Below are 15,705 nucleotides of genomic sequence, written 5' to 3'. Positions count from 1 at the left end.
CTTCCAAAAATTGGCTGTAAATGTGTATCCATCGCCTGAGTATCATTCCTGGAAGTCCCTTCTGGTACTTCAGAATGACTTTTGAGGGAACATTTAGCTATTATTAATGTGATTTGTCCCCCACGTAAGTGCCTTGCAAGCTTGGAGGTGGTCAATGAGGGGGGTCAAGTCACCTGGGCTTGAAGGGAATTTCTCCAGTGGACTTCCATGCAAATCTAGGCTAAGCAAGGAACTGCTGAGTCCCCAATCCACGAGTGCCTACATGCTCAGTTGTGACCGACTCTGTGGCCCTATGGACTGTAGCCCGCCAGGCTCTTCTGTCCATGGAGTATCTCAGGCAAGAATACTGGAGTGGGTTGCCATTTCCTTCTCCAGGGGGTCTTGCAGACCCCGGAATTGAACCTGTATCTCTTGCATCTCCTGCACTAGCAGGTAGATTCTTCACCACAGTGCCACCTGGGAAGCCCCGCCCCCAATCCAGTTGTTAATAAATTGTCCTGCAGTCTCAGAGATTCCTTTTCTATGGAATAGGGATAATAATTTCTGTCCTTATTTCATAAAGTGATCAGCAGCTTAAGTGGTATAAGGTATGTAAATACCCACACTACACACATGAAATAATACACTCGTTAGCAATGTCAACAACAATATGCATGTGGAATACAATGCAATCAGAGAAGAACCAGAATAACATAGCAAAAATCCACATACCCACCAATCAGCCATGTGAAATTTTAACACTCTTCTTCATTTTTCTCAAATCTATTCTTTAAAAACAAAATTAAAATTGCATGTAAAATTGAACCCCTGGGTGTACCCTCATATCATTCTCTCCCTTTTTCCTTGCTTTAAGTAACAACTATCCCATCCTGCATTTGTTTTTAGTTAGCCTCATGTACATTTTAGTGCTTTTTCTATATATATATAACTATATACATGACTGTATGACTGTATCTAGAAATTATACACATTCACCATTATTTTTTGGATTGTTTTAAATGTTATGTAAACAATATCATACGTTAGGTATCCTTCCTCTGCTTTTTTTTTAAAACATAATGTTGTGTTTGTAAGAGTTATCTAGCCTGATGCACGTACCTTTAGTTCATTCTTTTTAGCTATAAGGAATTCCACTACATACATATACCATATGTATTCACTTATTCTCATATTGATGGACATTGAGGTTATTTCCAAACATCTATTCTCACAAACAGTCCTGCATCGCCTGTCTACATATGTCCTTCTGCATCTGTGCCTAGGTTACTTCACAGCAAGACATTTCCAAACTTATCTTTTTTAATACAAATGCTGGTAAGAAATACATTTTTATGTCATGATCCATGATGTAAATGGAAACAAAAGTTTCACAAAAAGCTTTCATATTTTCTATTCCATTTCATTTTTTAAAAAAGTCTGATGATCCAGAAGCAGATCCAGATTTTGTGGGGACTAAAGTTTATACAATTTGGGCACTCTCTTTAGAAAAAGAATAGAAAATTATGAATAAAAATATATTAGCCAGGTATTGGAAGAAGCTTTGCAAGTGAGAGGTCCTGAAGCTTAAGCTTCATTAGTTTTAGGGTCCCTCTGAGTAGACACACTAAATTAACTTAATGATTCATTTATAATGATGGATCTCTACCAGCAGTTTGAGAAACATTACTCTATACCTAAAAGTGAGCTAGCTGGGTCGTGAGATGTGAACACTGCAACTCTGAGTTTTGATAAATGTTTATACCCATGTAACTACGACCATGATCCAGATAACAAAAGCTTCCATCATTCCCAAGTGGTTCTTCCTGCCATTTTGCTGTCAATCCCCAGTCAACTGCTGATCTGCTTTGTCATTATAAATTTGCTTTGCATTTGCCTAACCCTAGGTCACAAATGGAGAAGGCAACGGCACCCCACTCCAGTACTCTTGCCTGGAAAATCCCATGGACAGAGGAGCCTGGTGGGCTGCAGTCCCTGGGGTCGCTACTAGTCGGACCTGACTGAGCGACTTCACTTTTACTTTTCACTTTCATGCACTGGAGAAGGAAATGGCAACCCACTCCAGTGTTCTTGCCTGGAGAATCCCAGGGATGGGGGAGCCTGGTGGGCTGCCGTCCATGGGGTTGCACAGAGTCTGACACGACTGAAGCGACTTAGCAGCAGCAGCAGCAGGTCACATATATTTTCTCCTATGTTTTATTCTAAATGTTTATAGTTATATGCTTTCCACTTGGATATTTTTGAGCTTTCTTTTTTTTATATATATAAGTTATGTAAGTTAGATCAAGGTTCTTTCTTTATTCCTTCTTTCCTTTCTCCTTCTCTCCGTCCACCCTTTCTAAGCATGTAGATATTCAGTCGTTCTAACATCATTTTTTGAAAAGACTATTCTTTCTCCATTTAATTGCTTCTGTGCTTTTGTGAAAAAAAATCAGTTGGTCATATTTGTGTGAGTCTATTTCTGGACTGTCTGTCTAATCTGCGTCTCTATGCCCTTGCCAGTACCACACTGTGTTGGATACTGTAGCTTTAAAGTAAATCTTAAAATAGAGTGATACAATTCCTCCAACTTTAGTGGTCTTCTTCAAAATTATTTAGCTATTCTAGTTCCTTTGCCTTTCAAAATAAGTGTTAGGATCAGCTTGTCCATATCTTCAAAAAATTCTGCTAGGATTTTTATTAAAATTACATTAAATCTACCTGCCTAGATCAATTTAGGCAAAATTGACATGAATTTTATGTTGCATTTTTCAATCTATAAACATGACGTGCTTCTCCATTTATTTAGGGCTTCAGTTGCTTTCATCAGCATTTGCAGTTTTTAGCATACAGATCAAGCACATGTTTTGGCAGATTTATTCTCAACTATTTAATTTGTGAGAGGAGCCACTATAAATTATATTATTTTTTAAATATAATTTTAAACTTAAGTTTCCTTTTGACAATTGTTAGCATATAGAAACATGACTGGTGTTGTTTCTGTTGACATTGTATCCTATGACTTTCCTAAAGTCACGTTGTAGTTCCACGAGTTTTTTGTAGGTTCCTTGGGATTTTCTATGTAAACAATAATATCGTCTGCAAATAGAGAAAGTTTTATTTCTTCCTTTATAAACTGTATGCCTTTTATTTATTTTCCTTGTCCTATTGCACTGGCTAGGACTTTCAGTATGATGTCGAATAGGACTGGTGACAATGGACATCGTTGCCTTGTTCCTGGCCATCAGACAAAGTATCCAGCTTTTCACCATTTCATGTGATGTTAACTCTATGTTTTTTATTAATGCCCTTATCAGCTTCTGTCAGTCTCTTTTCTATTTCGAGTTTGCTGAGAGTTTTTAATTATGGATGGATGTTGAATTTTGTCACGTGCTTTTTCTGTATCAATTGATAATGATCATATATTTTTTCTTCTTTGGACAATTATGACAAGTATGGTAGATTACACTGATAAATCTTTAGAATTCTTTTTTGGCTACACTGGGTCTTTGTAGCTGCACACAGCCTTTCTCTAGTTGTGACAAGCCAGGGCTCGTCTCTAGTCTCAGTGCACGGGCTTCTCATTGTGGTGGCTTCTCTTGTGGCAGAGCACAGGCTCTAGGGTGTGCAGGCTTCAGTAGGGGCATGCGGGCTTGGTACCTGCAGCTCATGGGCTCTAAAGCATGGGTTCAGTAGTTGCAGCATGGAGGCTTAGTTGCCCTGTGGCACATGGAATCTTCCCAGACTAGGGATAGAACCTATGTCTCCCGCATTAGAAAGCAGATTCTTAATCACTGGACCACCAGGGAAGTCCTACTTTTTAGAATTTTAAAAGGATATGTAAATATATGTCTATATAAAATTATATAGAAATATATATATCAGGCTATGGTTTTTCCAGTGGTCATGTGTGGATGTGAGAGTTGGACTGTGAAGAAAGCTGAGCGCCGAAGAATTGATGCTTTTGAACTGTGGTGTTGGAGAAGACTCTTGAGAGTCCCTTGGACTGCAAGGGGATCCAACCAGTCCATTCTGAAGGAGATCAGCCCTGGGATTTCTTTGGAAGGAATGATGCTGAAGCTGAAACTCCAGTACTTTGGCCACCTCACGTGAAGAGTTGACTCATTGGAAAAGACTCTGATGCTGGGAGGGATTGGGGGCAGGAGGAGAAGGGGATGAGAGAGGATGAGATGGCTGGATGGCATCACTGACTCGATGGACATGAGTCTGAGTGAACTCCGGGAGTTGGTGATGGACAAGGAGGCCTGGCGTGCTGCGTATCATGGGGTCACAAAGAATCGTACAAGACTGAGCGACTGAACTGAACTGAACTGATAAAGCATTAATACATGTTTACACACATACATATATATGTGTGTGTGTATATATATATATATACACATACATACATACATTTTATTTTTAGAGAAGTTTTAGATTCAGAGTAAAATTTGGCAAAATGTGCACAGAATTCCCACCTCCCTACCCTGTCCCTGAACACAGGCTCTCTGATCATCAACAACCCGAATCAGTATGGTACATTTATTTGTCACAATCAATGAGCCAACATTGACACATCGTTATCAACCAAAGTCCCTAGTTTACATTAGGGTTTACTCTTTGTATATTATATAGTCTATGGATTTTGACAAATGTATAATGACATGTATTCACTCTTATAATGTTATGCAGAATAATTTCACCACCCTAAAAATATCCCAAGCTTTACGTGTTCATCCCCGCCTTCCCACCACCCCCTGGCAACCAACTACTTATCTTCCTACCTCCCTACTTTTGTTTTATCCAGAATATCACACAGTTGGAATCATTCAGTACGTAGCCTTCACAGATTGACTCCTTTCACTGAGTAATATGTTTTCGTTTCAGCTCAGTTGCTCAGTTATGTCCAAATCTTTGCAACTCTATGGACTGCAGCACGCCAGGCTTCCCTGTCCATCACCAACTCCCGGAGCTTGCTCAATGTCCACGTCCATTGAGTCGGTGATGGCATCCAACTATCTCATCCTCTATCATCCCTTTCTCCTCCTGACTTCAATCTTTCCCAGCATCAGGGTCTTTTCAAATGAGTCAGTTCTTCACATCAGGTGGCCAAAGTATTGGAACTTCAGCTTCAGCATCAGTCCTTACAGTGAATCTTCAGGACTGAGTTCCTTTAGGATGGACTGGTTGGATCTCCTTGCAGTCCAAGGGACCCTCAAGAGTCTTCTTCAACACCACAGTTCAAAAACATCAATTCTTCGGCGCTCAGCTTTCTTTATAGTCCAACTGTCACATCCATATGTGACTACTGGAAAAACCATAGCTTTGACTAGATGGACCTTTGTTGACAAAGTAATGTCTCTGCTTTTTAATATGCTGTCTAGGTTGGTCATAGCTTTTCTTCCAAGGAACAAGCGTCTTTTAATTTCATGGCTGCAGTGACCATCTGCAGTGATTTTGGAGCCCCCAAAAATAAAGTCTGTCACTGTTTCCACTGTTTCCCCATCTATTTGCCATGAAGTGATAGGACCAGATGCCATGATCTTAGTTTTCTGAATGTTGAGTTTTAAGCCAGCTTTTTAATTCTCCTCTTTCACTTTCATCAAGAGGCTCTTTAGTTCCTCTTCACTTTCTGCCTTATTTTATCGGTGGTGTCATCTGCATATCTGAGGTTATTGATATTTCTCCCAGCAATCTTGATTCCAGCTTGTGCTTCATCCAGCCCAGCATTTCACGTGATTTACTCTGCATATAAGTTAAATAAGCAGGGTGACAATATACAGCCTTGATGTACTCCTTTCCCAATTTGGAACCAGTCAATTGTTTCATGTCTGGTTCTAACTGTTGCTTCTTGACCTGCATACAGGTTTCTCAGGAGGTGGGTAAAGTGGTCTGGTATTCCCATCTCTTGAAGAATTTTCCACAGTTTGTTGTGATACACGTAATCAAAGGCTTTAGCATAGTGAATGAAGCAGAAATTTTTCTGGAATTCTCTTGTTCTTTTTTTTTTATCATGATGTGTTATTCTTTATATGTTTTCTATTATATATGCATATATTATGTACTATTGAATTCAATTTTTAAATATTTGTTGAGTTTTTTTTTTTTTTTTTTGATTGCGCCACTGCTTGGCAGGCAAAATCCTAGTTCCCTGACCAGGGATCAATCCCTGTGCAGCAGAAGTGTGGAGTCCTACCACTGAACCACCAGGAATCCCCCAGCTGGGGATTTTTTTCACCTATGTTCATGAGGAGTATTGGTTTGTAGTTTTCTTTTTTGGACTCCTTTTCTTTGGTTTTGTTATCAAGGTAATGGTAGCCTCCTAAAATGAGTTAGAAAATGTTACTTTCTCTTTATGTTTTCTGGAGAGCTTTTTAAAAACCTGAAGCTGTATTGTAGCCAAATCAAATGACCATTTAAGGTAAAATTACTCTCTCAGCATTTTTTAATCCATGAAATTATTCTACAGCAGATATTTCATTTTTAAAAAAATTATGCCGGTTGGGAGGAAAGCACCCTACAAAAGGAGATTGATTACTGCCAAATTTCTGTCTTGAATAGTTTTTTGTTTCATAATTTTAGACAATCTTGGATTATCTAAATTGTAGATAATCTTTAGGGGAGACCCTAAAGACTTGTTGGACTTTTGGTAAAATGACTTCTACTATTTGGAATCCTAATTCTGTTTGACTTGGATTTTTAAACAATTTATAAAGGCCTAATACATTTCAAAACCACTTAATATTTGTACATACTTCAGAATAGTTCATTTTAAGGGAAGAAATATACAGGTTTGTATATATTTGTATACATGTAAAAATCAATTTGTATATATGTAAAAATAAAAACCATGACAATTATTGTGTGAAACAATGATTTAAATATTTCTATTTTTTTCTGGAACCAGTGACACAGATAAAACATTCTTACATAAACAAAGGAATGGAAGTGTGAATTGCCGAGGGATGTTCAGTTCAGTTCAGTTCAGTTCAGTTACTCAGTTGTGTCCAACTCTTTGCGACCCCATGAATCGCAGCACGCCAGGCCTCCCTGTCCATCACCATCTCCCGGAGTTCACTCAGACTCACGTCCATCGAGTCAGTGATACCATCCAGCCATCTCATCCTGTCATCCCCTTCTCCTCCTGGTGTTCAGCAAATGCTTCCATTTGCCCTGAAAATCAGATGTATGAAGGGGCATAGTAGGAAATAAAATTGGAATGGCAGTTGAGAGTAAGGGTCTTAAGTGATAAGCCCTTACACTGACTGCTCACTCAGATTCTGAACGGAAGAGGTGATAAAGAATAGTGGTTAAGAACCCAAGTCAAGTGAGAGAGATCTGAGTTCCAAACCTAGTTCTGCCATTTAGTAGTTATATTTCCTTTCCAAGAGACTTATTTTTCCTAAGCTTCCATTTTTCTATCTACAGAATGGGGTTAATGATGGTACCTACTTTGAGGGGTTGTTATGAAGATTAAATAAGATGATAGAGAGAGAGCCTGGTGCCTGCCACATAGCAGATATTCTGTAAATATTAGTGACTACCTGATAAGAGCTGTGCTTCAGGAATATTAATCTGGCAGCAGTGTGTATAAACGATATAAGTACATGGCTTTCCTTCTTAAAACAGAACCAGAGCCTTCCAAAGTCTGTGCCAAGAATATTTCAGAAAGTTGACTCTCTCGGTGGAATGGCATGTCTCTGCAATTGAATTACCAAGATTTAGAGGCTACTCTGAAGGTCAGGGGAGAGGGAGTCATGACTGCATTACTGTTTTCTATACTCCAGTGTTCCCGTACACTGTTCTATTTTTAAGCACTGAAATTCAAGTATTTTTGTTGGTGTAATACCATTATCCTAGACATTTGTTGACAACTTTATTTACTCTCTTTAGGTCCTCTTCAAACCCTCTTTCCTTCTGCTCTAACCCCCTCCTCATCACTACCACCATAAACTCTCCCATCCCCTCCTTACCACCCAGTTCCAGTAACTCCCTACCTCTGCTAACTTCTTCATCCTCCACTACGCTCTCTCAGCAAAAATACTGAGTGTGGATGAGATAGGAGGAGCCTCTGAAGTAGGAAATTTCCCCACAGGAGATGAAGAAGAGTCAGATTCAGCTAGAGCTCACAGGAGATAAGTCATTTACAATCAGAGGAAGTAGCCCTGAAAACTCTACGGGTTGTAAATTGGGCAGGAAAGTTTAGAAGCTCTTCCAGACCAGCTACAACAGAGATGATGTATGTGTGTGGATGTGTGTGGGGGTGTAGATGGGACAGCAGTAAAGCTGCAAAAAGCAGCAGAGCCAGTAGTGGCTAGAAGGATATTTTGTCATTTTAAAAAATATATTAAATAATACTTAGTTACATTAATATTTTTTAAACTTTGTAAATTCTAAACATGTAAAAAATTCAATATTTTAACTTTGCAGGAAATCAAAACAGAAACATTAATAACATAATTTTGTCCTAGTATTGTAACTACTCACTAAGAGAGGAATCAAAGATAGTTTTAAGTGTGAAAAACCATTGAGGACAGGTATAAAAATAGGGAATGTCAAAGCAGGATTATCAAACATTGTCCTGTACTATAAAATATGATGTCATGATATGGATCCCAAACTGTTTTCTTTCTTTTTCTTTCACTCTTTTTTAAACTAAAGAGAGACAGTGAAGAGAGAATTTTGTAGTTTTCCTTTGCTTTCCTTTGGTATCCACACCAAGTACCAAAATATTGGATTTTATTTCATCATGTGTTCAGAATTCATAGCATTTTTCTTTTGAAAATTAGTGAAACTGCTGCTAATTCATATTGTTGTTGTTTAGTTGCTGAGTTGTGTCTGATTCTTTGTGACCCCGTAGACTGTAGCCCACCAGTCTCCTCTGTCAATGGAATTTCCCAGGCAAGAATACTGGAGTGGGTTGTCATTTCCTTCTCCAGGGGATCTTCTGGACCCCAGGGATAGAACCCACGTTTCCTGCATTGGTAGGTGATTCTTTACCACTGAGCCACCTGGGAAGCCCTTCTCGCCTCAATAAACTTGTCTAAAAAAATAATAATAGTAAACAAGCAAAAACAAAAGGTGATCATTATATCACTATATCTAACAAATCTGTTAGAAGTGCACCTAGAATTAAGGCCAGTTGGCTCTCAGTGAGAATTGAAGAACATTTCCCATAAATGAAGTCCATGAACTCGGATATATAAACTTCATGACCTCTATTTTGGTAGCTCCAGGTGGTTTTTCAGAGCTGAGGGCATAGAGATGTTCCTCTGCAGAATCATCTTCAGTAAACTCTTTAAGTGTGGGCATCTCTTAGGGTTTTATTCTCTGAATAACTGAGTTGTCACATAAATTATCTCTAGAAGATGAGTTGTACCATAGTCTAACAAGGGGTATTTCACTCTTCCAGGATTGCACCAGCAAATCATTAGGTTGCAAAGAGAACCTCACAGGATATTTAAGCCACCTGGAGTACAGACAATAACTATTAAGTGCAGAATTTAAGAGCTAAAGGAATCTGGGATTGCCTTGCAGAATACAGCTAATTTTCAAAATGAGGAGTCAATTAAATAAATATCAATTGAACACTGTTCTGTTACTGATTGCTTCCACTGCATTCATTTCCCCAAAAGTGGTACCCAGATTTTGCTGAAGGCACACCATTTATGGCCACATGGCTTAGGTAATATAAATGATACCTCTGGATTTAGAAGTAGGTTCTGATAGACTTATGGCAATATTTCTGGTCATAATAATTCATTCAAGGATGGGAATATGACCCAATTTAGGCCAGTTACATTCAATTCTTAAACATCTATTTGAGTGAATAAGAATCTCTCTTAATCGCATACAAATCCATATACACCTAGATTCAGGCAGCTATCCTGAACCAGGAAGGGAGAGCTTGCTGAGGATGAAGACAGTCTCAAGAAAAACTAGAAGAGAAAAACCAGGTCCTGGTCACATTTTTTGAGTTGTTGGATCAAGCCACACCTGAAGCCATATACTTGAGGACATTTTGGTAATGTGCACTAATAAATTCCCTTTACTTTTCAAAGTCAGTTTGAGTAGGATTCTTTGTGTGTTACTTGTTATTCTAACACAGACCCCAACTGAATACAATTCTGATGCTAACCACCTGCAGTTGGTGCAAGACTACACAAGTTTAAGGGCACAGTTCTCAGCAAGACTGCCCTTACATCAGATGCCCGCCACACTCTGAGGGTCCCCAGGTCACCCACAATTCTGACAACTGGCAAAAATTCAGGGATTCCCATGATCCCCTCAGGTTCAGTAAGTCACAAGAATAACTCACAGAACTTAATGACTCAGGAATGCACAATTTAGTCAGTTCATTTGTGCCTGACTCTTTTCGATCCCGTAGACTGCAGCACGCCAGGCTTCCCTGTCCTTCATCAACTCCCAGAGCTTACTCAAACTCATGTCCATCGAGTCAGTGATGCCATCCAACCATCTCATACTCTATTGTCCCCTTCTCCTCCCACCTTCAATCTTCCCCAGCATCAGGGTCTTTTCAAATGAGTCAGTTCTTCGCATCAGGTGGCCAGAGTATTGGAGTTTCATCAGTCCTTCCAATGAATATTCAGGACTGATTTCCTTTAGGATGGACTGGTTGGATCTCCTTGCAGTTCAAGGGACTCTCAAGAGTCTTCTTCAACACCACAGTTCAAAAGCATCAATTCTTCAGCACTCAGCTTGCTTTATAGTTCAACTGTCACATCCATACATGACCACTGGAAAAACCATAGCTTTGACTAGATGGACCTCTGTTGGCAAAGTAATGTCTCTGGTTTTTAACATGCTGTCTAGGTTGGATATAGCTTTTCTTTCAAGGAGCAAGCATCTTTTAATTTCATGGCTGCAATCACCATCTGCAGTGATTTTGGATTCCTGAAATACAGTCTCTCACTGTTTTCATTGTTTCCCTATCTATTTGCCATGAAGTGATGGGACCGGATGCCGTGATCTTCGGTTTTTGAATGTTAAGTTTTAAGCCAGCTTTTTTACTCTCTTTTTTTCACTTTCATCAAGAGGCTCTTTAGTTCCTCTTCGTTTTCTGCCTTAAGGGTGGTGTCATCTGCATATCTGAGGTTATTGATATTTCTCCCAGCAATCTTGATTCCAGCTTGTGCTTCCTCTAGCCCAGCGTTTCACACGATGTACTCTGCATATAAGTTAAATAAGCAGAGTGACAATATACAGCCTTGATGTACTCCATTTCCGATTGGGAACCAGTCTGTTGTTCCATGCCCATTTCTAACTGTTGCTTCTTGACCTGCATACAGATTTCTAAGGAGGCAGGTCAGGTGGTCTGGTATTCCCGTCTCTTGAAGAGTTTCCCATCTCTTGAAGAATTAAGTGCAGGAATGCACTGCACTTTACAATTACAGTTTTATTTAAAGGATACAACCAGGGCCAGCCAAATGAAGGGCAGGGTGAGACCTGGGAGGGTTATGAACACGAAGCTCCCATATTTCTGCCTGGGGAGCCAAGACGTGTCACCTTCCCAGAACACATGTATTTACCAACCAGGAATTCCTCTGAGCCTCAGCATCCAGAAACGTTATTGGGATTTCATTAGGGAGGCCTGATGCATTGGGTCATTAGCCACATGATTCGACTCAATCTTCAGCTGTGTTAGAGATGTTTGCTCAGGTTCCCCCTCCTTGCTGTCCCCCCTGCCTGTGCATGAATTCAATCCCTCACCACTTCTCACCTGAACCCTTAGTATAGCTTCTTGGTTCCCATTCTTATTCCATGTCAGTTTCCCACTGGTTGGGCCTCCTTATTCTAGCAGTTTCTCTGTCTTGATGAAGCCCAGGAGATAGGCTTAGTCTGGAATAGTACAGGTGGGAGTTCTTCATCCCTAGTTAACCTCCAAAGTCCAAAGACAATCTTAAAGATCCTTGTTACCTGAAACAGAGAATATAATTAATGGGAAATTTAGGATGTTTCTCACTATTTTCTCATCTTCTTGTCAAATCTGTCTTTTTGAGGTCCATGTCATCCATCCATTCATCTTTTATCCCTTCTGAATGCAATGATCTTCCAGATGCTTGGCCATTTTCCTCACCTGGCTCATGGCTTTCCTGTTCCTTTCCTGGGCAATTATAAAGTCCATGTTGCCTCTCAGCTTCCTGTTCCCATTATCTCCAATCCAATGAATTTCTTCTTAACTCCATGTCATCCACAGTTCTCTTCTGTTGTCATGCTGCCGTGTCTCCTTAGACCCTCTTATTAATTCTTATGGCTTTAGACACAGTCTGTGTACTCATTACTCCTAGTTACTCTTCCAGTTCAGGCTTCTCTTCTGAAATTCATACCTCCATATTCAGCTGCCTGTTTAGCATATCCCTTACATGACTCACACTCAGACATCTCAAACTCAACTTCTCAAAACTTATATATTGCTTCTTTGAACTTCCTTAGGCAAATCTGCTACATTTCAGCAAATGATACCATCAGCCATTCAATTGTGCAATCTACCTTTCTCATCCCTTCATTTATTCTATCAAGTCCTATTCATTTTACCTCCAAGATATGTCCTGAATCTGTTTACTTCTCAACATCCCCAGTGCTGCCAACCCAAGCCAATGTATCATCCCTTTTTGCCTGGACGATTGTAGGAGTGTCCATCAGGCCTCTGTTTGTTCTTGTATTCTTTCAACCCATTCTCTACGTAGAGAACATGTATGTAAGTTGTTGGGTTTTTTTTTTTTTAATGTACACATTTTGTCTTTATTCTCCTCTGTAAAATATTTTAGAGGCTTTCTGTTTCCTCGGAGGATGTTGTTCAAGATCTTTTGCATGTTCAACAAGGGCCTTGCATGATCTGGTTCCCTCAGTCTTTCTGGCTTGCCTCCTGCCACTCTCCCCTCTGTTCACTGGGCCTGTCACATAGGCCTTGCTCTTTTCTGAAGATACCAAGCTCCCTCACGCCTCAGAGAGTTTATACATACAGTCCCAGCTACTTTGAACATTCTCAACACCCTACTCCCATCTCCATCTACCCCTTAGAATGTGACAGAAGACACAACTAAATAAAATACAACTCTCTTTCCTTAAGAGCTCTTGGTTTAATAAGAGATTTGTGCTGTGCTGTGCTTAGTTGCTCAGTCGTGTCCAATTCTTTGTGACTCCATAGACTGCAGCCTGCCAGGCTCCTCTGTCTATGGGGATTCTCCAGGCAAGAATACTGGAATTGGTCGCCATTCCCTCTTCCAGGGGATCATCCCAAAACAGGGATCAAACCCAGGTCTCCTTCATTGCAGGCTGATTCTTTACCATCTGAGCCACCGGGGAAGCCCAAGAATACTGGAGTGCATAGCCTATCCCTTCCTCAGGGGATCTTCCTGACCCAGGAATTGAACCAGAGTCTCCTGCATTGCAGGTTGATTCTTTACCAGCTGAGCTACCAGGGAAGTCCAATAAGAGACCTACATGTAAGCAAAATAAATAAATAAACAAAAATTCCACTGCAGTATATAAATGCAATAGAAGTATGGCCAAAGGAAGAAATATTTATCTATCTCTAAAAGTCAGGAAAGAACATTTAAATAGAAGAACCAGATGTCCCCAAGGACAGAGGCAAGGACTTGAGGTGATATAAGCAGCTTGGCATTGTTGGAGAGTAAAGGCAAGGGGGTTGTGGGAGATGACTTGGATGCTGTGTTGATGGTTTTATCCAGTACACAAAGAGGGTGTCCTCTATAAAAGATTCTACGTAGAAAAATATGAACACATATCAACTACAGTGCTATCAAACTGGTAGTGTTGAGAGAGAAGGGCCTCAATAGAAGAAGGTGAAGGCAGGAAGTCAAGTAGGAGAATGCTATGATAGTCTTGGCAAGTGGGGATGGCAACTGAATTAAGGCAAAGGTAGTGAAAATGGAAAAGGAGATGGGCAGAAGATATTTTTAAGGGGGAGGATTTGATAGGACTTGAGGACTGAACAAAACATGAATTCTTGCCTTTATGGAGTTTGCATTCTACTATAGCAGGCAGATAATACATCCAATAAACAAATACATACATGACACAATCCCTGTCATGCTAGAAGCTATGAAAGAAAATAGAGATGAGTAAAATCCCAGCAAATGAAGGAGAGAGTTATTTTAGATGAAGTGGTCCCTGTGAGGGGGTGACACCTGAACAGAAAAATGAGCCATGTGAATATCTGGGGAAAGAGTATTTTAGGTAGAGTGAACAGCAAGTACAAAGGTCCAGAGATGAGAATGTTCTTGTCATATGTCTGAGGAAAAACAAGGAGACTAGTGTGATTGAAGTACAAAAAAAAAAAAAAATGGAAAGGGAGAATGGAAGAAGATAAGGTCAGAATATAGCAAGAAGCACATAGATCATGGAAAAAACCTTGGGTTTTAAGTGTGATGTGAATCACTGGAGGGTTTTGGAATAGGGAGTGGCATATCCTAACTTATACTGTAAAAAAATCACACCCAGAAGACTACAGTGGGACAAGTATGGAAGCTGGGTAGCCAGTTAGAAGGAAGGGATCTGGGTGAGAGATGATGGCAGTTTGGACTAGAAAAATAGTGATCAAGTTGGTGATAACTGATCAGTTTGGTTTATATTTTGAAGGCAGAGCTGATGCAACGTGTTGATGGATTAAATGAGGGTAGCAGAAAAAGAAAGGAGTCAACAACGACCCCAATGTTTTTGGCATGAACAACAGGCTGAATCACTGAGCCATTTACTGAGATGGAAAAGACTGATAGACAGGAAGTCAAGAATTTGATTTTTAGACATGTTTAGTTTGGAATACTATTAGACTCCCAAGTAGAGTAGCTATTGGAGATATGAATCTGGAGTTCAGGAGAAAGGTTAAGATATATAGTTTTGGATATATTGGCATATAAATGATATTTAAGATGATAGAACTGGTTAAAATGAGTATAAGCAAAAGCTGAGAAGTAGTCCAAGGATGGAACAGTAGAATAAGGCTTAAAGGTTGAGAAAAGAAGGAAGATCCAACAAAGAGACTGAGAAGGAGTGTCCAGTCAGGTAAGAAGAAAATCAGTAAAGGATAGAAGCCAGGTAAAGGTAGTCTTTCAAGAAAGAGGAAGTAATCAACTGCTTAAATGTTGCTATTAGGTCACGTAGTTTGAGAACTGGATTTGGCCACATGAAGGTTATTGGTGACCTTGATAAGAGAAGTCTCAGAGAAGTAACAGGGATAAAAGGTTTTAAGTATCATAAGAAGTTAATATACAGTACATAAAAAGAAAGTGAGAAGATTCTGTACATCAAGAGGAGCAGAAAAGTAGTGCAGCAGCTGAAGAGACATATGCCGTTTAAGGAGGGTTTCTTCAAGAAGGGAGGAAAGACTGGTGATGCAGAAGAAAGAGGAGCATAGGTGAAGAAGTAAAGTTCTCAAGTAGGTGAGTTCTCTGGATATTTGAATATACAGGCCTGGAGCTCAAGAGAGAGGTTAAGGCTAGAGATACAGATTTTGGAATGATTAAACTATATATGAAAGGGGCAAACATGAAACTAAAAGAAATTGGGACGAATGAAAAGCAGAAGCCAGGGAATAGCCACAGGTATCAAAAATTAGAGGAAATAAGGGAAGTAGATCCAGTAAGGAAGACTGAGAAAGAATATCCCCTATTTTCCAGCTATTTTTATGCTCACAGCCCATGGCATATTGTTTCACTTCTCATGCCTGTAAAGCATTTCCTTCCCTGG

The sequence above is a fragment of the Capra hircus genome, chromosome 3 (assembly GCF_001704415.2).
Source record: "Capra hircus breed San Clemente chromosome 3, ASM170441v1, whole genome shotgun sequence".
Lineage (NCBI taxonomy): Eukaryota > Metazoa > Chordata > Mammalia > Artiodactyla > Bovidae > Capra > Capra hircus.
This window is presented reverse-complemented; position numbering follows the sequence as displayed.